Here is a 23,296-nt window from a genome sequence, read left to right as displayed (position 1 = left end):
AAAGATGAGTTGGATTTGAAATCTCACTTTGCCACTTAAAGCTGTGTGACTTTAAGCAAGTCAATCTCTGAGTTCCCATTCCTCTTCTTCAAAATAATGATGAAAAGACCTGCTCTTAATATAAGGCTCAAATGAGGTATTTTATGTGAAAAAGTTTTGCAAGCCATGTGAGCTCTGCAGACATGGGTAGTAGTATCATTTATGGAGAGAAGGAGAAATTTTAAAAGCCCTTTCCTGATGTTAGATTAGACTCAGAGAGCTATAAAAATTTGGCCTTTTGTTCATATGTTGTGATGGTCTGGGACTAACTTATTGAAGATTTTGTTGTTGCTTTTAGTGAATGGGCAAAAAAAGATGCTTATCTGTATTTTCCCTTTTAATTGAAAATGGTTGCTTTGAACTTACAACTAGTAAGTATTTTAATTCCATTATTGTATTGGCCCTACTTTAATAACCATCCAGAATGGATATAGCTTTTTTTTTTTTTCAAATGTTTCAAGAGAGGATGAAAGGTTTTTCATTCTGCACATAGAATATACTAACTGAGGTGCCTTTCAGCTTTTTTCATTCTGAATTGGAGATGAGAAGACTTGGGATCTAACCAGCTCTTTGACTAGCCATTTTGGAGGATACACTTCAGCTTTCTTATCTGTACAATGAAAGGGTTAGGCTAGATGATCACTAGGGCCCTTTCCACGAAGGGCTAATGTTCTTGGTCCATGAGGCTTTCCTTTCTACATGAACTTTACCTCAGGATTATCATTAAGTGTGGTCAGTCCCCCTCCTCAGAATTTCCCAATCCCTGATCTAAGCTTTGTTTTGACCTGCACTGCCTGCCCTTAGTACCATCTCTTTCATTTTTTTCTAGCATGGAATACAAGAAAGGCAGAGGGAAGGGCTACTGAGAAACCAAAGTATATAAGATGACATTTTCAGTCATGGGCAGAGAAGAGAAAGTCTGAAGTCTGGACCTTACCTGGCCTACTGCAGCTGCTTCCCGCTAACTGGTGTCTCCATCTTCCATGGTGGCACCTTCAAATCTATCCTTGTTATTGCCAGAGTAAACTGTAAATTACATATCTGACATGTTGCTTTCCTGTATAAACCCTTCATTGCTTTCCCGTTACATAGAGGACAGAGATCAAGAACCTTAGTAGGGTCTACAAGACCCTCTTGCTTTATCTCCTACCTCACACTTGATAATTTAGCAACAAGGAACTTCTAGTAGTCCGTTTATCTTGCCACCTTCCCTGCCCTCTTCCTTTTCTAACCCTCCAGGATGGTTTGGATACCCTCCTTAGTGCTTCTAGGCCATCCCATTTCTGTCATTGATTGTACTTTGTATTTTTAATTATTAGAGAACTTATTGAGTGTAGGAACTTATTTCCCAGGGCCTAGCATAGTGCCTCACACCCAAAAGGTGCTCAGTTTGTCTCATTTTGAAATGCCTACATGTAGTCTTCGCTAGAATTAATTTTTAGAAGGTTAATTTTTAGAACTTTCCTTTGGTAGTCTAAAATTAATTGTTATAATCACTATCTGTGAGAGGCTACACTGGAAGTATAGCATGGCGGTGAAGGTCCAACCTTGTTCAAATCTCACCTTTATGACCTCAGGCAAGTTACTTAAACTTTCTGTGTCTCAGTTTCTTTATCCATAAAATGAGACTGATAAAAGAAATTTGTTGTGGGGTTTAAATGAGATTTAATTCTGAAACTTAAGTGTCTATTGAGTATTCTTCATTTTATTCAATGTTGTGTGGGATTTCTGAAAACAATGCAGAAGTTGCATTTTTGTAAATCAAGTTATATATTAGATTTTTAAAAAGGAATTTGTTTAGAATAGGTTATTTGATTAGTATAAATATAAATAACACCAACATTTTTTATAGTTTTCCAGGTAGAAGTCCTCACTATTTTCTTTGATAGCCTTCCTGCCACTGTACCCCACAAAACCCAGACATATACCCACACTTAATCAATTAGTAAGTCCTGTAAATTCTGCCAGCAAAAATGTCTTTTCCCTTCCAAGTAATCCTACATACCTTATTCAGATGAATCTTCCTCAAATACAGCTTCAGTCATTTATTCCTTTTTAAAACTCTGCAGGGGAGCCCACTGTCTCCTGACTTCTGCAGAATGGCCCATGATTCCTTTCCAGCCTTATCTCCTGCCATCCTCCTGGACATGCCTCATGTTTCAATCTGGACCACTCCCATTTCCCTACATAAATTCTACTTTTCTGCCACTGGGTGAAATACATTCCTGTCCCTCCAAAATCTGGCTTTTAAAATTCAACTATTCTTTTAAGACAACTCAAATGCCACCTCCTTCTTGAAGCTTTTTTTTCTTCTTCCTTAAATCCCTGCCAGATGTGTTTCTACCCTCTTCCTTTGGACCCATGGAACTGGTCTCTCTCTAATAGCAGTGGGGTTCTGTAGCTTGTTCAGTCTGGGATCCTAACTTGTTATCCCTTCTTTTTTTATTTTTAAATTTTTAAAAAAATTTCTCTCCCCTTCTCTGCCCCCCTCCAGTTGTCTGCTCTCTGTGTCCATTAGCTGTATGTTCTTATGTGTCTCTTTTTTTGTTGTTGCGTCATCTTGCTGCATCATCTTGCTACATCAGCTCTCCGTGTGTGCTGTGTCATTCCTGGGCTAGCTGCACTTTTTTCGCCCTGGCTGCTCTCCTTATGGGGCGCACTCCTTGCATGTGGGGCTTCCCTACGTGGGGGACACCTCTGCATGGCATGGCACTCCTTGCACACATCAGCACTGTGCGTGGTCCAGCTCACCACATGGGCCAGGAGGCCCGGGGTTTGAACCTTGGACCTCCCATGTGTTAGGTGGACGCCCTATCCATTGGGCCAAATCTTCTTCCCTGTTATCCCTTCTTGATCACAAACTCTCCAGGGGAGCACTGCGCTGTATTTCCCTGAACCTTGTTAAATCCAGTATTCTTGCCCTTGAGTGCTCAGTAAATATTTGGACGTTGTTTGTTCTTGAAATGCTTTTTGTGGAAGAAGATGACAAATCACAATAACTGTGCAATGTACTATTCATCTAAGTGTTTCATGTCTTATGCTATTTCATTCTTACTTTTCCCCAGTTAGGTAATAGACAATGCTATCATCCCATTTTTCCATAGAGGGAAACTAATGTCTAGTGTGGTTAATTTGCCCAAGGACTGAAACATACAGCTAGTAAGGTAACATAGCCAGTATTTACAATCATATTCAACCTGTCTTATCCCCAAGTTCACATAACCTCATCACTGAAGTATAACCATTGTGCTACACTTTTTACTTTTCAAAGAATAAGCACTATTTACTAGACTTAAGTGCTCCAAGAGTAAAGAAATGTATCCCCAGTACCTCTACTTAATAGGTGCTAATTAATGTTGATCAAGTAGATATGTATTTAAGGGAAGTAAATTATTGATACTTGTTTCTCCATTGAATTTTTCATTTGAATCATAGGAACAGGCAATAACATAATAGCTATAATGATATATAAATAGGGCACAGTGAATCCCTGATTCTTTTTCTTCTTTTTTTTATTTTGAAATAATGCTGTAGCATAGCTGCCAAAAAGTAATCCAAACCCCATACAGAGAACTCCAACCTACCCCTACCCCCTAGATACCCAGATCCACTAACTCCCAACATTCTGCCACCTTTGCCCCATCATTCCTTCTGTGCACCTACCCATCCCAATGTCATGTATCTATGCATCTATTTTCTGAACATTTGAGAGTAGGTTGCGCATATTATACTCCTGGAAAACACACGATACTTCCACGTACACCTCCCACGAACAAGGACATTAACCCATGAAATCATTCCAGGTGCAGCTATCAAGTTCAAGAAATTTAGCATTGCTGTAAACCTTACAGTCTATATTCCAGTTTTTTCTTATGTGCCAATAATGTCCTCCCCCCCCCTTTTTTTTTAATTCCAGAGGAAAATTTTATTGAAAAGTATTTTAAGGATAAAAAACATTCAAAGAATATCATTCACTGAAAGGATAAAGGTCTTATTTGAGGTTAAATTTTTATAAACCAGATTGAAGATTTCAGGAGTAGAGAAACTGTGATAAACTGTCTGGTGGTAAGACTTGGAAACATTTAACTGTGAAATATATTAATAGAAAACATTGTATGACTTATAGTTACAGAATAAAATATAAATGACTGTAATCTCTGGGGCAATTTTTTTTTCTGTCTTTTCATTTTTTTATTTTTTAAAAGATACTTAGATTATATAAATGTTATAGAGAATATATAGGGGATCCCCATATGCCCTGCTCCCCACACCTTCCACATTTTCTCACATTAACAACATCTTACATTAGTGTACATTCATTGCAATTGATAAGCACATTTTTAAGCATTGCCACTAAGCATGGATTCTAGTTTACATTTCAGTTTATACTCTCTCCCACTCAATTCTGTAGGTTACGGCAAGAAAAATATGGAACGCTTCATGAATTTGTGTGTCATCCTTGTGCAGGGGCCATGCTAATCTTCTCTGTATCATTCCAATTTTAGTATATGTGCTTCCAAAGTGACACCTGATAATGTCCTTTTGAACCTTTTCATCTCCATTCTTAGATCTAGTCCAAGATCATGTATTGCATTTCTTGTCATTATCTCTTTAGTTTCCCTCCCTCCCTTCCCTCCTCCCTCCCTCCTTCCTCCCTTCCTCCTTCCCTCCCTCTGTTCCCTCCATCCTTCCTTTCCTTCCTTCCTTCCTTTCCTTTCCTCACCATCATCCATTACTAAAACTTTCCCTTCACTCCAAGCAGAAACCCTACACTCACTTTGCATTAACTTCCCATTGCCCCTGTCCTCCACACCTACTTGGTAAGCCTGAACTCTACTTTCTGTCTCTGAGAGCAAGCATATGATATTTTCTTTGTGGTCACCCTGGCCTTAAATTTAACATCCTAAGCCTGTAACAATCTGATTTGCTTTGATACCAGCTCAACTTCGATAGAGTTCACACACTATGTTCCTATACTCCTCCATTCTCCCACTTATATGTAGTTTTTGTCACAAATTACATGTTTGTACATTATGAACTTAAAATCATTGATTTATCATTACATTTTATGCATTTGCCTTTTAGAACCTATAGGAAGTAAAAAGTGGAGTTACCAACCAAAAATGCAATAATAATGGTATTTATACTTATCCATGTCATTATCTTTACTGAAGATCTTTATTTCTTCGTGTGATTTTAGCCAATTGTCTAGTGTCTTTCCTTTCAACCTACAGAACTCCCTTTAGCATTTATTAGGCTGGTCTGGTCACCACAAAGTTGAATCCCTGATTCTTATATTTACTTTCACAAGGAGAAGAATCCAGTTACTGATGGAGATGAGGAGAAGGCAGAGATATTGGAGGAAAGAAGGAACTAGCTGAAAAATACCCTTTAGAGCAATTTGTAAGCTTAACCCCATTTGTATGCATTTTGTCTCCAGCCCGTACACAGAAGGAAGTGTTTCCTAGTTTGATTTTGTTGACTATTTTTCATTGATTCTGAGTTACTTATGTTTTTGTTTCCACTACTGATAAATATCTGTGGTTACCTTGTTTTCTTGAGGGACTGAGATTAATATAGTCATAAATTTCCCATGCATAAGTGCTACAATCCAGAAAAACATTTTGTTACCATAAACACTTCGTCACCATATAGAACAACAGGCTAACAATCACCCTGCTGCTCTGCTGAATTCTCTATGTGATTTTAGCCTCATGCATAAGAAAGAGAGCCATGACTTTGGAGTATGCTAGGCTGGGTTTGAATTCTACTTATTTAGCTGTGTGTACTTGAGCAAGTTATGTAACCCTTCTAAAATCTCTTTCCTCTTTTGTAAGACAGCATCATCATAAACTTCATAAGGTGGTTCTGTGGATTAAATGAAATAATATATAGAAACATAGTACAGTGCCTGGTACTCTATAAATGTTAGTATATCCAAAGAAGTACCCCACCCCCATAAATGTATTGAGTCTTTTATTGCATTTGTCTAACCTTAGTAATCTGTATCTTTTTTTCAGTCTCCCGTTAATATGTCTTCAGATTCTCCTCACTTTCCTACATACAATGCCCAAATGTGAATTACCTAATTATATGTCAGTAAAACAGCCACAATCGTGTTTCTCGTTTTATGCATTCTGGGAAAGTTGTCTGACTATGAGAATTTTGAAAGTTGAATTGTGTGCTGTAAATACTTATTTAAAAAGGCCTTTTCGAGTTTGGCTTTCTTGAAGCAAAGCACACTGGTAATGACTGCCAAATTTACCCATAGCTTTCCTTTTTTCTGCTAACTGGTTTGCTTGTTCTGATCAGAATCTTGGTCATTGATGTCCGCCCAAGCAATTCCTCAAGATGTTGTAGCCTCTGTCTAGTACAGATAGCCACAGGAAGGTTAAGGTCTTGTGAAATAGCCACCTTCTTGGTCTATTTCCTATACTCCCTGCAGCAGTGTTGACTTTTGAGATGCTGATTAACACAGCCTGAATTTACCATCTCTGGTTCTTTGGCCTGGCATACTTTCTTGATTAATTCACATGATTTTGGCGTTTATACATGGACACCTGGGACAATATGTCTTTGCCTCAAAGGATTAAGTAACACAGTTTGGAGCTGACTTAAAACTATTTTTCTCCCTCATAAATTGGGCGCTGGACATCTTTCATAAATCAGGAATGTTTCTTGGAAATGTAATTCTCACTAACTCAGTCCCAAGGGTATTTTTCTATAAAAGCACATTCTTGCTTGTTCTGTCATAACAAATACATTTGATGATTGTAATACCTTTGATAGAAACATGATTGAACAGGAAAGCATGTCCAGTATAAATAGGTCAATTTAATATTAATCCATGTTCAAAGCATAAATACAGCTTTATTAAACACAAGACAGCTCCAGAAAACTCTTTATTACATTTCAAAGCCAAATTTCTTAGTTCAGCAATGAGTCTGAGGGAATCCCCTATTTTAAAAAATATATATATATTAAACCTGATGTTTTCATATAAATAATTGCTAATGCCAGTGAAAAATATAGTAAACTATGCAAAGAATAGGAATAAAGATTCTGATTTTCATCTGCACCTCACCCTCAATGTGATCCTAAACAAGACAGTGACTTGCATTTTAGTAGAGGAATAACTGTTAAATTACACTTTTGACATCTTTTGGGCTTAATTAGGAAGGTAGCAGAACTTAACTACTGTTTACAATAGACTTTGTCTCAGACAACATATGTATCACATATACTTTTGCCATTTTAACCATTTTTAAGTGTATAATTCAGTGACATTAATTATATTTACGGTGTTGTATTACCATTGCTACTTGTAAGTACCAAAACTTTTTCATCATCCAAAACAGACACCGTGTACCCATTAAGCAATGATTGCCCCTTCTTCTGGGAAGGGGACACTTTCTGTGTGTGAATTTTCTTATTTTAGATTTTTCATTTAAGAGAAATCATACACTATTTGCCCATTTGTGTCTGGCCCTTATTTCACTTAGCATAATGTTTTCAAGGTTCATCCATGGTTTTTTTTTTAAGATTTATTTTATTTATTTCACCACCACCCCCCGCCCTTCTCCCCGTGTTTGTCTGCTCTCTGTATCCATTTGCTGTGTATTCTTCTGTGTCTGCTTGTATTCTCATTAGGTGGCTCTAGGAACTGATCCTGGGACCTTCCGGAGTGGGAGAGAGGCTATGACTTTCTTGCGCCACCTCAGCTGCCCTGTTGTGTTGCGTCTTCATATTTTCTCTCCTCTGTGTCTCTTATTGCATCATCTTGCTGCACCATCTCTCTGCATTGGCCAGCACTCCTGCACCGGGTGACTTTTCTGTGCATGGTGGGATTCCCACATAGTGCGGCACTCCTGCGTGGGGCTGCATTCCTTCATGGGCTGGCACTCTGTGTGGGCCAGCTTGCCCTCACCAGGAGGACCTGGGCATCAAACCCTGGACATCCTGTGTGGTAGATGGGAGGCCAATTGGTTGAGCCACATACGTTTCCTCATCTGTGTTTTTTGTTGTTGTTGTCTTGATTTTTATTTTTTATTTTTTTTAAATTTTTATTTATTTTTCATCCGTGTTTTAGCATTTATTAGACCTTCACTCCCTTTTATGGTTGAATAAAATTCCATTGTATGGATATACCATATTTTACTTATCTGTTCTTCTGTTGATATGGACACTTGGTTGTTTCTGTCTTTTGACTATTGTGAATAATGTTGCCATGAACTTTGGTGTACAAATATCTGTTTGAGTCCCTGCTTTCTTTTTTTTTTTTCTTGGTATGTACCTGGGAGTGGAATTTCCAAGTCATACAGTAATCCTGTGTTTAACTTTTTGAGAAGAACCACCCCCAAAATCCTTCAGTTTTGGAAGCTGTATACTTTCTTTCAGACATTTAAGAATGAAGAAGTTAGCATGACTGCTAACATCTTAAAGAATTGCTGGTAAATCCTGTAACTTCTAATATTTGTAAACTGCCAGTTGAATATGTTACTTAATAGATTTTCCTCATGCATCTTAATGTAAATTATTGTACAAATTAAAATAGAGTTGCTCACAATTGTAGTTAACTTTTAGATATAGATTTAAATTTTAGCATTTGATAACTATACCTTAAGTTTATGAATATTGGGACCTCATTTAAAATGTTAAATGTAAGCTGGCTGAAGTCTTAATAATTATCATATACCAAGTTATTGATAAATGAAAGGGATTTTTTTTTAAGATTTATTTTATTTATCCTCCCCCGCCCCGCTTGCCACCTGCACTTGCCATCTGCTCTCTCTATCCATTGGCTGCACGTTCTTCTGTGTCTGCTTGTCTTCTCTTTTCGTCTTCTCTTTAGGAAGCACTGGGAACTGATCCTGGTACTTCCAGTGCGGCTCAGTTGCTTAAGCCACTTCAGCTCCCTGGTCTGCTGTGCCAGCTGTCTGTGGTGTGGGCTGTCAGTTCTCCGTAGGGCGGGTCACCTTGAGAACCTGGAGCCTCTCATTTGGTAGAGAGACGGGAGCCCAATCATTTGAGCCGTCTCGTATAGTCTTTTACTGAAATGTTTTCAAAGTGAATTTCTGTAGATTTTTTTTTTCTGCTTTCCAAAGTGTTGTTCCTCCTTAATTAAAAGTCCATTGGCAATTGCAGCTTTTTTAAAGTTGTTCTACAGAAGCATGTATTGAATTGTTTAAGGGCTACAAAGCACATTTCTGGAGAGCAGGTGTAGCTCAGTGGTTGAAGACCTGTTTTGCATATGAGTCCTGGGTTTAATCCTCAGTATCTCCTAAAACAAACAAACAAACAAACACCACAATGCAAACTTTGACCCCAAGCCTGCAATCATACTTTATAGCCTGCTTGTTAATTCCTGCTAATTGTCTTTTTTTTCCTGATTATTTGCAATGAAGTAAAGCTTGATGATCTGTGGCGTGGTAAGAGCATAACTTTTCTTAATGTAAAATAAAGTTGCATTGACTCACTAGAGATTGTATATATATATCACAGTAGTGGTCATCAGTGTAATTTTCCACCCCTTTTTTACACTAAAGGTGGTTTACAGTTTTGTACCTCTGTTGGCTGTTATTGTTTTAAGTTTGTTATAAAATCCACTTAGGCATAAGATAAGGCAATATTGCATATGTAGTTAGTGGGGCAGAAGTCTCTGTTCTTTCTATTAAAATACTGGGGAGCAGTGTAGCTCAGTCGTTGATCATCTGCTTCCCATGTATGAAGTCCTGGGATTGAACTGAAAAAAGAAAGTACTATCAGATACACTGCCCCAGTTAAGCTGGTGGAGGGAGAAGTTTCAGGGCTTTCCCCCCCACCCCTACCCCGAAGCATTGAACAACCAGCAAGAACTGGCAAAAATATCTTTCTCAAAGCACCAGAAAACAGTTAAAGATTGTAGCAACGGGGTGCATACCAAATCAAGAAAAAGACAATTCTAAAATTGTGGGATTTTGTGGCCCCTTCCCCATGCCCTCAGTGGCTCAGCAGGGAGCTGGCTTGAGTGTGGGTCCCTGGTCCTGGTGCATGCACACACTTGGAGCAAATATGTCGGTGGTGGCAGCCTGAGGGAGTGGACTAGGAAACTTGCTGTGGGCCCGCTGTCCCAGGCTCATGGTCTCAGGCTCACAGAGGTCTCCCACAGAAACACTATGGGAGAGCAGTTTTCAAGTTAGTGGGTTGCTGGCTGTAGGATATATAGTACAGTTCCCGGGTCCATGAAGAAATTATTTCCTAGGGAAGAGGGGGACATTTGTATCTGTGTAAACAGGGGAATTCCCAAGGTCACATGCACATGCCCAAGAGAAGATGCATACACAGAAAGGATCAGGATGATCCCTATGCTTTGGACTCCAGCTCTTCTCTACATAGTATGTATGTCCTTCTGCGGAGACCGGTGAAGGTGGTGGTGGTGTTTTTTTTTTGTTAGCTCCTGACATACAAGGAAAATTCTGTCATAAAACTAGCTGGATACAAACTTAAGGAACAGATGCCTCAGAATCTAAATTTCAGTGATACATTAAAATATCAAAATTTCTCTTTCAACAATAGTTCAGAAAACATACAAAGAAACAGGAAAGTGATGACCCAGGCAAAGGAGAAGATTGAAGCATTAGAAATTATCAGTGAGGAAGGCAACACCTGGGCCACACCAGACAAAGACTTTTTAAAAAATTGCCCTAACTAAATATGCTCAGAGACCTAAAGGAAATCATGGACAAAGAACTAAAGGTAATCAGGAAAATGAGAGAGATGGAAATTATGAAAAGTGACCAAATAGAACTGAAGACTAGTAACTAAAAGTAAAAACTCCCTCGAGAGGTTCAGCAGCTGAATCAGTGAACCTGAAGACGAGACAATTGAAATCACCCAGGCTGAGGAGCAGAAGAAGCAAAGAGGAAAAGTCAGTAGAGCCTGAAGAACCTTTTTTTTTTTTTTTTAAGTAAGAGCAACTAAAGAGACAATGATAGTTAAATACAATAAATTATCCTGGACAGGATCTAACAAGGGTAGATAAAAGGCTCAAAAGGGCATTACTGGGATATGTGAAAAAATTGTAATATAGACTATTAAGCTATATAGCAATGTTAAATTTCTTGATAACTGCACTTAAGGTGGTTACATGAGTGAATATACTTGTTTTTAGAAAATGTACATGGCAATTTAAGTGTTCAAGGAGCATGATGTATACAACCTAATATCAGGTTTTTAGAAAATGTATGATAAATAGACTGATAGGTGGAGTGATAGAATAATACGGCAAAAGTGGCAAAATATTAAAATTGGTGGATCTGGGTATCCGGGTGGGGGTAGGGGTATGTTGGAGTTCTCTGTAAGAGATTTGTATTTTTGTGGCTGGTAAGTTTGAAAATACTTCAAAATAAAAAGTTAAAAAAAAAAAGTGCTATCAGATGAGCTGTGAAGGAATTGCTCCTTCCTAAAAATGTGTGTTTATCTACTAGCCAGTTTTCCGATGTCCTTTCGGGCACTAAGCATGCATTTAAGTGCATGGTTAGGTTGATTTGGAGTATGGTAATTTCTTTTTGAAAGAATTTGTGCCAATTCTTTCTCCTTTCCAAAAGGAATGGTTTCAGAGCATGGGCCCTGTGCCTAATGTCAATTCCATAAGGCTCCTCTGTAGTGTTTTTTTTTGTGCTTTTTAAAAATTCCTTGCACCCCGCCCCCCCCCCGCCCCCATCACTGAACTTTGTCATGAAGAAGATGTGTGCCTTTAATCAGGCGTTTATTTTAGGGTTATTTATCATTTCAGACAGCATGGACCAAAAGAGCAGGCTTGAGTGGGGAGAGGCAAAGTTATATAAACTGCATTCAGAGTTAAATATTTGCTTCCAGGGAAGGTGAAAAATGCTTTGTACTTTTTTTCTTTGGCTTTTTTCTTCCAGAAGAACTTGTCATGCAACAACAACAACAAAAAAAGTGGCCAAGGGCAGAGAGAAAAGTTTTCTCTTTTCCATGTTGGTTTGTTTTTATTGTAAGACAAACCTTTCATGTTTTATTGTTACAAAGTTTAAACCTGGCCTAGAGGTGCCAATCTTTAGTGGAAACAGCTGCAGAGTTAGTGTCCCCTGATCAGGTGGGACTGTCTTTGAAGCAACATGTTGCCTTTTAAAGGAAAATTGAGCATGTGAGAACTTGAACCTGTAAAATTCATCATCAGCAGTTCCACCATTGTTTATCTCTTAAGTAACTGAGATAGCTAGCTTTAAGTAAAATGTTGGCATTTAAAAATCATTTTCTGAATTAGTTTTTCTGATGGGAATACCTTGTTACTTAGGGTCTTAAAATATAGAAAAGGAGAAAAACAAATCCCTTAAGAATTTAGGCACATTCCTTGATAACTCTTCTTTTTGGCTAGTCTGAACTGTGATTTTGATCTCATTTTTATATTTGTAGTTAATGTAATTAATAGGAGCAGAAGTGAATGGTTGGGCCTATACCTGAATTTAGACTAAAGACTAGAGGTTAAAGATTTTCTGCTGTACATTGATTGATGTTGAAGCATTTCTCAGCTTTTTCTTTGGGTGATACTAGTAGCAGTGGACTTAGCCATATTCTTTTTCTGCTCGGAAAAGTTGAGCATCAGAGAACTTTCTTTCCTTGGGGGAAAACAGAAGAGACAGGCATGGAGTCAGAGGGACAAGAAAAATGCTGAAACATTTTCCTTTTGGGCTTTTGATTTTCTTGCCAAAAAATGCCTCCAGATGGAGAAGACCAAAAGCTCTGATTGTAAGCCATTATGTTTTTACTGGCCTACCTCCCCATCCCATTGCCTGGTTTGAAATCTGTAAGCCAGTCCAATTCCTTTACCTCATTTTCTAGTACCAATTTACTGTCTTACTCATCTTCCAGCTGCAAGGGGGTGTGGCATTCGCCTTGAAATTGAACCCTGTGCCATTTTATAAACCAGGCAACAGCAGATTTCGCCAAGGAGTGTGTTGATGGAGATGGCTCCCATTTCTCTGAAGCCCTTCAATCTTGCCAGCCAGGTAGACTCGTCTGTGACATGTGTGGTAGGATTAGTCTGGGAATGAATCTGAACAAGCCCTTGTGGCTTTGTGTAGACTTGTACTACCCTGGTTGCCTAGTGTTCTGGGCTGTTGCATGGGGAGCACAGTTCGTTTCTTGGCTGTATCTTACTTTCACTGGCAGGAGAGATTTTGGCACGCCAATTTCCCTTGGGAGGTAGTGATTGTTTAGGGGTTGCAATTGTGGGGGAATCCAGTGTCTGTTCATAGTAGATAGAATGTCTTCAAGTCTGGCACGGTCAGGTCCTGTTCACTGCTCTACCATGAACTAAACAAAGTATTCTTGGACAAGTTATTTTTTGTACCTGTAAAATGGGGGAAACGTGCACATTGGGTTGTTGTGTTGTTTAAAAGAGACTATGGGTACTCATGAGAAATATTCAAATGTTAGTTCCACTCCCTTTTTATCATATCTACCTTGAGTAGGTTAACTGTTACCTGTAAACTGACTAGTTTTCCATTGTTACATTAAATTAAATGGAAATTGGGATGGTATGACTCATGTTCAGATGTTGCAGTTTAAGTTGGGTGCCAGAATAGTACCTAATGCAAGGTCTATTGGACAGGGCAAAGTAGTGATTTTTAATTTAATTTCAAATTTGTGTAGGATTCAGTCATATGAAAGAAACACATCATAGCCACATATACATGTAGAAGAGAACTGACTGAGATCACCCTGTGTAAACAGCATACATACTTTCTTCAGACCAGCATTAGCTGGATTGGTGCATAGATTTAAAAGAATTCTTTGGAATAACAAAGATGTAGATTAGCTTGCTTGCTCATGATGAAGTTCTCTGCTGTTTGGAGCAGAAAGGTCAAGGTGGTTGACTGAGGAGTACTTTGAATTTTCACACTGCAGTAGCCTGAAATCATGAAAGAAACTAAGAAACTTTTTGGGATTTCAGCAGCACAAACTTGAAAACATTAAGACAAGTGAGAAATGGGAATTCTACGTGGGGCTTAATTATAAGAAGGTGGTCAAAGGTTTTGTTGGATCATGGAATTGATGCTCAACATCAGAATACTCTGAAAGGTCATTAAAAACAATTACTCTCTCAAGCCTATTATTTTTTTAAATAATAATTAAGTTTTTAAAAATCAGATTTGGGCTCTTTTCCTTGGCATACTTTAATGATGGTGAAATAAGTTTTATCTCAAAGTTTGGAAATATGCCACCTACAGTATGAGAAGTGATTTATTAAAGTGGCACCACATTTTAATACATCTTTGGGGGAAAGTATTGCTACCACTCAAATCTATATTTCACTAATATTATTATTTAGAATGAGGCTAAATTTAAGTAAATGTGTTGGTTTTTTTAAAAAGAAAATAAGTAATTAATACTGTAGGTGATATGTGGATTTAGCAAAAAATGTAAGAGTCATACCTAAAAATTAGGATTTGGTCATTTTCCTCAAATGGAACCATCCTTTTTCCATGCCTATTAAATTCCTGAGAAGTTTGATTTAAAATTAGGTCTTTTAAAATTTTTTCTAGCAGACTATTGAAATAAGTTTGTGCTTGTTCTTTATAGTTCAAAGTAGTTTTATTTTGAAAGACAGTGTTTAAAATTGCTCTATGAATAAAATGGGGGAAGGAACTTAATCTCCACATTTGGGCCTTTTTGTGTGGACACTCTGACTTGCGTAATAGTGCAACCTATGGGAATTGTTCTGGATCACTACTTAACATCTTTTTTAAAAAGTAGCTATTGCTCTAAGTGTTAACTGACAAGGGGAGCTTCCTGTTGACATTGTTTTCCTGAGCTTTTGGTCGTGACATCCCTTGGTAACATGGATAAGAGAGCCCAGGATGCCCGAGGTGATTCTGCAGAGAGTGGCTGTTCAAGAGCCCTGTTTTGGCTTGTGTCCTGTTGCCTGTCCTACCCGCCCTCCTGCCAGTACCCCAGGCTTGTCTAGACATAGAATAGTGAATAAAGCTTTTATCCTATTGTGGGCAAGGGGACAAAAGGCTTTAAAAATGCCTCTGACAACAAGATAGAAGGTTGGAAATGAAAAAATTAATTTGGTTCTGAATTACAAAAAAGGAATCATCTGTTTTATAGATGTTCATGTTTAAGAAATGTTAATTTTATTTTTATCAAGGTGCTGTTCTTTATGAGAGTTGATATATTTTTCCTCCTTCTTTGTAGGTACTGGTTTTGGATTAGGAGTTGTTTTCTCACTTACCTTCTTTAAAAGTAAGTGTGATTCTTACTACTTTTCAACATAATGTCATAGTGTACATGTATACCTAGCAGGGACACGTCAGGAATGCACATCTCCATGGCTGCCAACCCATCTGTTTCTGGGGTTAGGAAGGCAAGTGTAAAATAAGCTGGACAAGAATGTGGACTCCAAAGAAGTCAAATGGGTTGGGCATCTTCAGAATTCCCCTGGGCACTGAGTCAGGATGCCTGATATCTTAAATATGATATCATTTTAAAAGCCTGCACTTTATGCCAGTTAGTCATTTGGACAAATCTACGCCCTCAGATATTTCTCATTAATTGTAATTTTTTTTTCTAAAAGAACTTCAAAATGAGAGTCTTCCTGGTAATAAAAACAAGGAGATCAGAAATACACATGCTTCTTGGCCAGAATTTCTTCCAAGCAGAGGGCAGGCAATATCCCTTTTGTCCTGTGGAAGAACTGTGGATATTTAATAGAAGCCAGAGGAGTCACTTTGCCCTCTTTCATGAAGAACTGGCAGGGAATGCATAACTAGAGAACCATAAATAACACATGGTACTGATAGGAATTAATAATTTACAGTATTGGTTTACTATAATCAAAGTGTGTAAATATTGGTGAAATTCTTACATATTTTTTAAATTCAAATACCTCACTGAAATATATTACTTCTGATAAGGCTGTTAAGAAATGCACAGGTGATTAGAGCTAATTTAGAAAAGTTAAGAGATTCAACTCTGCCTTCTGTCTTCTTACTGTATCACTTGCCTTAGACATTTGATAAATCCATAGACATTTGATAAATTTTGCTAAATTACTATGTCTACTAATAGACCTCTTTTTTCTGTCATTAATTAAACATTGACAAATATGTATGGTATATTCTAGTCATTGGTAGGATGTATTATTGAATGAATATTTACTGAACCCTAAGCAAATGTAGGTAAGCTGGAATAAGCTTTATCATCTCCTAATGGTTGCCTTTCGGGATTTCCTTTCTCTGCTCACTAGGAAGAATGTGGCCGTTAGCCTTTGGTTCTGGCATGGGATTGGGAATGGCGTATTCCAACTGTCAGCACGATTTCCAGGCTCCATATCTTCTACATGGAAAATATGTCAAAGTATGTACAGAATTGATTTTTTCATGTCTTTCAAAAGAAAAAGAGGTTGTTTTTCCTGAGCCTCTTAAGAACTCTTTAGAGTGCATATAAGTAATAAACCATGTGTATCATTGGGGCACCCTGGAGGTCTTAAATGTTCTTTGTGCCTTTAGTGATGGTAACACTGCTTTGGTGCTAAAATTCTCCCCCCTCTACCTTCAGATGATTGGAATCGATAAAACCGCATGCAACTTCACCACTAATGGTGAGGGAGATTTGTGATAAATATCTCTAAGGAGCACTTTTTGTGCAGGGTAAGCATCTCACACTAAATCTGAAGACTGCTGAGACTCAGCCATTATTCTGCTTTTTATTGAAGGGGGCAGGTTCTGGACTCTAAGTCCTGAGCGATTCTGCTGAAGTCTTTGTCTTCACATGCATTTTTAGTGACTGAAGTAAGCTGGAGAATCATTATTGTTATCACACTTGCCTCAGGAGGGAAGAGGGCAGCATGCTGCTTCAAGTTTTTGTGAGTAGCCTTGCGCTTACTTCAGATGATGGGTTGCTGTGGAGTTTCCGTGAAAGGACCCTGGAAGGCTGGACCACAGGGGTGGTATCTGCATTGGTACCCCTGGCATCCGGGACAGAGTGGACACTCAAATACATGTACAGGGAACGAGTGAAGTGTGTCTTATTGGATGTTAGCATTATCGGCCTCAGGCTCACCAAGGCATGAGCCTTGTAGCAAAATGACCTTCACCGAAGAGCTGCCCGTTCCCTGGGTGCATAGACCCGTCTACTTGCCAGGTTACCCCTGAGCTGGAATCCCTAGGATCTGACTGTAGCGGGGGCCTAGGGGAAAGAGTGCCAAGGCCAGGAGAGACCTGGGAGCAGTCTGGGCCATCACTTGCTCCTTATGTGATTCTGAGTTGTTTCAGTTCCAGCTTCCGTTTTCCATACAGAAGAAAGGGTAATAATTTGCACCTCACAGGGTTGTTGTAAGTAAATGAGATCGTATTGGTGAAAATGTTCTCAAGCTATGAGGTGCTATATAAGTAGGAACACTGGTTATTATAGTTGAGGCCAGCCAGAAAAGGGTGATTGACTTGCCTATTGTTTCACCATAATAACAAGTAGAGCAGAAAATGCAGTACAAATGAGTGTCCTGATTCTAATCTACAGCCGTAGCTATAAGGGTCAAGGAATGACCCACCCCAGCTGAGGAGCCTCCATTTTAGAACCTTCTCCGGCTGTCAGCTGCTTTCCAAGCTGCCTATGTGTGCTGGAAAGAGATTGGGAGCAGGGAGAATTGGCCAGCTAGGCAGCCTGGCACGCCTTCACCCCCTTCCATATTAATGAACCAACTCTGCTCCGAAACGAGGGTGAGGTAATCTGAGGGACAGTGCAAGTAGAGGCGCAGCTGCGTGGCACCAGAGCTGGCGACCCGCACTTTCCGCTGCTCCCAGACTCTTCTCTTTCTTGGCACCAGAGAGCCGACTGTTGGGGAGAACAGGACAGGACTGGGGAGGAGCTTCAAGTCTTTTAATTGTTTAAAATGTTTGCATTGTTCCAGACTGCGTTGTCATGGGTGATGGCCCAATGGCAATTATATGCATATTATATATTTAATGGCTGGGAGTTACTGTGGAAAATATTGTTCCATTTTTTGCAGCCTTGTGTGAACTGCTCCAAAATGGCCTTGTAACTGTATCTGAACTTGAGTCTGTGCCTTGATGTTGTCATCCTCTGCTCTCTGAAAAGAGGAGCAAAATCCCAATTTAGGGTTGTGCAGTCCTAGCATGGTGACTGCTTGTGGAGTACCTGATGTGCCCATGCCCTGTGGACTGTCCCATCCTGGGGCTTTACCTTTATGTTTGTTCTCTCTAGACCCACAGTAGATTTGTGAGAGGGGTATTATCCTCACTGAGCAGATGAGAAATCTGAATTTTACTGAGGTTAAGAAACTTGCCAACATTCGTAGCATTAGTAGGCTGTTGAGTCCAGAGCCCTGCTCTCCACTCATCTGGGAATGCAGTCATCCAGAATGCACTGATTGATTAGCCTGTTCTGCACCCTCTAAGGTTGGGGGAGCCACTTTTTTATGAACCCGGATGTGTATACACAGTCCTCTTGTAAAGGCGGGTTTGAAGTAAACAGTCTGCTAAGAGCTGGGCCCCATTGGTCTGTTGGGGTCTGGCCTGTAGCAGGGAGTTAGAGAGGATTGTCAAAATGCCCTGTGCAATTCTCACCCGAGTGTTCTTGCTTTATAGGAGCAGTGATTTACGCCCGAGAACATCCCAGTGGGAGGAAAGGAGAAATCATGTTTATTCCTCAGGAATATTGAAGTGCCCTGGAGTAAGCTGACGTTCTTCTGTAACAATGTTATCAGTAATGCTTTCTACTCCAGCACACTGTTTATGTATCTGAAACCACGTCTGTTTCTTGTTTTGTATTTTTTCTCTGGAATTTGCAAGGAGGTGGTCTTAAAATAAATAAATTAAAGAAAAATAGGAAGCCCATTATATTGCCTGCATTTCTTTGCCTTTGGTCTCTGAGGATGAGGACAACTCTATCTGAATTGCCAGCCGGTGTGCCACCTGGTCACCACCTCTCTGAGAGCTGTCCTGAAAGCACAGCCCTTGTTCATTTCTCCCTACTCGTCCCTTAATGTATAGTTTTCAGATCTGCTTCCACCTCAGTCTTAGCTGTGCCTGTTGCACTGAAGTCAGTCATGTGACCATGTGGATGGGTCATCTCATAGATGTCATGTCTTTGACTTTCATGGAGCTTGACACAGTCCAGGCTTCAGCACTGAGGGCTTTCTCCTGGATAGTGGGGGAAGCTGGTGGCAATGCCCCTGGCCAGCAGGCAACATTTGGGGTTGATTTTATCTTCACCCACCAGGTGAGGTTTGAGGACAAAAGGGCCACATCAAATGCCCTTTTGTTAACTTGTGCCTATGGTTTTACTTGAACCAGGGAGGCTGGACATGAAAGTAGTTCGTAATTCTTGGTATTTTTGCAGTTTTTTCTGAAAAGGTACAGACACCCAGATTCAACCGATTATTCCTTATTTCTCTCTTTGTTAAAAAAATTACGATGAACAGAGCTTGATTCTACTTGCGCCTTCGTTCTACAAATGTTTACTGAACTTACCATGAGCTGAGCGCTGTTCTAGACAGCAGAGATAAATGGATGGAAAGATGTAGGCCTTGCCTTCAAGGAGCTTAAGAGTCTGATGGAAAGACAATCCTGTCAACAATTTTTTAAAAAAAATTTTACTATATTTTAATCCAAATGTACGTCATACAGATTTTTATCTTTGATTTATATTTCAATATTTAAATTTTGGAGCTATTTTAAATGGTATTTTTTAAACAAATCAATTTTATTGGTGCTTATTAATAAAGCATGCAGTTCATCCAAAGTGCACACTGAGTGGCACTTGGTACAATCACATAGTTGTGCCTTCATCATGCCAGTCACTGCTAGAACATTTTCATTATTTCAGCAATAATAAAAAAACAAACAAGAAAATTCTTCACCTCTTAGTCTCTCTGTGCCTCCCCTGCTTCACACAGTTGCCATGTCAGGCCATTCTTGCACAATTATTTATTTATTAGGCAGTCTTAATGTGATAAATTCACACACCACACAATCCATCTAAAGTATACGATCAGTGGCTCCTAGTACAATCACAATGTTGTGCATTCATCACCACAAAAAACTCTAGAACCATTTCATTACACCAAAAAGAAAAACTCCACACCCCCTACCATGCCTTCCTTGGCCCTACATAACCACTAATATAATTTCATCTTTCTAAATTGATTTATAATTACATTTTATATAAATGGAATCATACAGTATGTTACACAATATATTTAGAAAGAAAAATAACCTTGCAGCCTATTTTGTCTCTTACAATTTGTCTTCTCCATATTTGCTTTAAAAGTTAATATTTACCCCCAGTTTTTCACCTTTTCCCCATCTTTATTCAGGCAGATGGAAGAATAACAGGTCCCCTTCCAAAAAAGACAAAAACAGAGAATACAGTGTGCTCACTAATTTTCTAGATGTGTCAGAAATACGGAGTGGAGAGGGACTTTGCAGTCCAACTTCTCTGTCTCATTAGTAATTAGGTTTTAGGCATTTATTTGAATGGATCCCTTTGCCCTGGGACCTTGGAGCACCACTTACATGTTTTGAGAAACTGGTCAGCTCTGTGAGGGAAGAGTTCTGGACAGAGGCCAGCCAAAGGAAGCATTGGCTATTTGCTTTAATTCCCAAGTACTTTGTATTCCTGCCTTGTAACCCTTAGCAGAGGTGACCCAAAGCACAATGCTTGATCTTGTCCCTGCACCCTTCCCCCATCTCAGATCAACCTTCGGAAGGTTCCAGCTTGCTGGCAAAGGCACACATTCTGTTGTACTTTAAATTTCATTAGAAATTCAAGTCCTCTGGGGCTCTGTTCCCTTGCAGGGTTGTGAGACTTTGACTTTGCTTCTTGTCTGCCCTTCTGGAACCAAATATAAGGAAATTCATGGGTTTGAAGAGAAAGGGATGGGAACCCAGCTGGGCACAGGATACTGAGATAAAGCTGTGGCGCCCCAAAAGTGGCTTGCTCTGCCAACATATATAAATATATAGTCTGAGCTTGACATTGTATAATTTGGCCCAGAAGAATATGTATTTTGAACTCATTTAGGTGAATGACTTTGGCATTCCAAGTACCCACTGGGGGAGCCTTTATCACACTGCATTGGCCTTATGCAGAAGTATATCTTTGTTCTGAGAAATGGCCTCTGAACGCATTCTCTTGAGCCGTCTCCTTTAGTGAGTGTCATCCTCACTCATCCATTTTGAAAGATCCAAGGATGCAGTCTTGAAATTCTGCTTGTAGGAAATGGAGAGATTGGAATGAAGAATATAGCCATGTAGTTTTGCTTTTAGTTTTCCTAAGCCTCACTGTTTACATATTTTTATGTAACCAAGCCATAATTGCATTTTACTCGTCGTGGTTCAATTTGATTGTATTGTTGAAGGACTATTTTTGAACCAGTCCAAATAAACTCTGCAAAGTATTTCCACAAGGATGTACTCCATGGTGTTGGAACAGCCCTCATCCTAAATGGTACTGAGACACAAATGATTTCCTGTTGCATGCTTTCTAATTGCTTAAGTGCCAAGGGGGTGGAAGGGAGAAAGTGGAAATTCTAAGTACCAAAAGAAATTAAGTTCAGAATAATAAGCTCATCTGGAAGCTATCACCACTCCTTTCTTTAAGTGTGCAGCAATCACCACTTCCCCTGGGACACCAGAAGGTGGTGATGGAGTAAATACAGACCCAGGCAGGAGCAAGGCAGAAGTTCCATGTCCACTGAGCAACCTCCGTGTGGATCAAGTGTGCAAGCCAGTGTCCCCCATTACAGTGGTGAAGGGCCTCGAAGGGAGAGGATCCAGTGGGGGAGAGCAGGGGAGGAGCAGGGCTGGAAAGTAGAAGAGCAGAGGATTCAGAGTAAGGACTTGCGTTCAAGTTCCTGCTCCACCATTTGCCATGTTACCGAGGGAAGTTCGTTCAAGTTCCTGCTCCACCATTTGCCATGTTACCGAGGGAAGTTCCTTAACCCCTTCAATCCTCAGGGTCCTCATCTGTTAAGGGGAAAAGAATAATCCTTACCTTAATGGCTGTTAGGGTCAAATATGTGTGTTAGCGTAAGTATTTAGAAAGAGGCTGTTGCTAAGTGAATCAAAATATAGGGCACAGGGAAGTGGATTTGGCCCAATGGATAGAGTGTCTCCCTACCACATGGGAGGTCCAAGGTTCAAACCCAGGGCCTCCTGACCTGTGTGATGAGCTGGCCCATGCGCAGTGCTGATGCGCGCAAGGAGTGCTGTGCCATGCAGGGGTGTCCCTCACGTACAGGAGCCCCACACACAAGGAGTGCGCCCCGTAAGGAGAGCCGCCCCACATGAAAGAAGTGCAGCCTGCCCAGGAATGGCGCCGCACATGGAGAGCTGATGGAGCAAGATGACACAACAAAACGAGACACAGTTTCTGGGTGCCGCTGACAAGAATCCAAGCAGACACAGAAGAACACACAGCGAATGGACACAGAGAGCAGACAACTGGGGGGGGAGGGGAGTGGGAAGGGAGAGAAATAAATAAAAAATCTTTTAAAATATCTATCTATATATATAGGGCACAGTATCATTGGTCCATAGTCAGGGGACTGTACTATGATGGCTGGGTCGAGGGGTTGTGACAGACCTTGGGGCCCTGAAAGCCTAAATATTTACCAGCTGGCTCTTTACAGAAAACGTTTACTGACCCCTGATCCAAAATAAGTGAAGCACCTTGAATTCACAAGTATTTTTAAATATCTACATATTTAGATAAAAAGTGAGAATGTTTTTTACAATTTGTACTGGCAATATTTACTACCTTTATAGTTTACTTTTAAGGGGTGAAAATATTTGTGACTTGGTTTTATTCTGTTGACATTTCTCTTTTTATTGTGGTAACATAAAATTTGCCATTTTAGCCATTTCTAAGTGTACAGTTAGGTGGCATGTACATAGTATTTTTGAACCATTTGAGAATAAGTTGGAGACATGATGCCCATTTACCCTTGAATACTTCAGTGTATATTTTCTAAGAATAAAGACACTCCCTTCTATAACCATAGTAGTTACCAAATTCAATAAATCAACACTAATATAGTAATATTATCTAGTCTACAGTATATATTCAAATTTTGTAAGTTGTCAAAATAATATATTTTATAGCTCTTTCTCCATCCAAGATCCAATCCAGGATATGATCGAGGATCATGCACTGTATCTGGTTGTCAAAACTCTTTAGCCTTCTTTAATCCAGAATAGTTCATCAGCCTTCTTTTTTCTTGACCTTA

At 39.5% G+C, this 23,296-nt stretch overlaps 2 non-coding genes across 2 annotated transcripts in view; one reads left to right on the top strand and one right to left on the bottom strand.

Moving 5' to 3' along the window:
• MICOS10 (mitochondrial contact site and cristae organizing system subunit 10) overlaps window positions 1-16,285 on the top strand; it is a 39,979-nt gene extending 23,694 nt beyond the window's left edge. Inside the window, exons 3-4 of the transcript XR_011649738.1 lie at window positions 15,244-15,291; window positions 15,623-16,285. This is a non-coding gene — a transcript (mitochondrial contact site and cristae organizing system subunit 10). The remainder of the gene's footprint in view (window positions 1-15,243; window positions 15,292-15,622) is intronic.
• Window positions 4,462-4,567, bottom strand: LOC111764178 (U6 spliceosomal RNA). The gene has a single exon (XR_002796862.1). It is a non-coding gene; the product is annotated as a U6 spliceosomal RNA (small nuclear RNA).
• Window positions 16,286-23,296: the final 7,011 nt, after the last annotated feature.

Source organism: Dasypus novemcinctus, chromosome 9, assembly GCF_030445035.2.
Source record: "Dasypus novemcinctus isolate mDasNov1 chromosome 9, mDasNov1.1.hap2, whole genome shotgun sequence".
In the NCBI taxonomy this organism is placed as follows: Eukaryota; Metazoa; Chordata; class Mammalia; order Cingulata; family Dasypodidae; genus Dasypus; species Dasypus novemcinctus.
The sequence above is the reverse complement of the archived record's forward strand: the minus strand, read 5'-3'. Positions and strand labels throughout refer to the sequence as shown.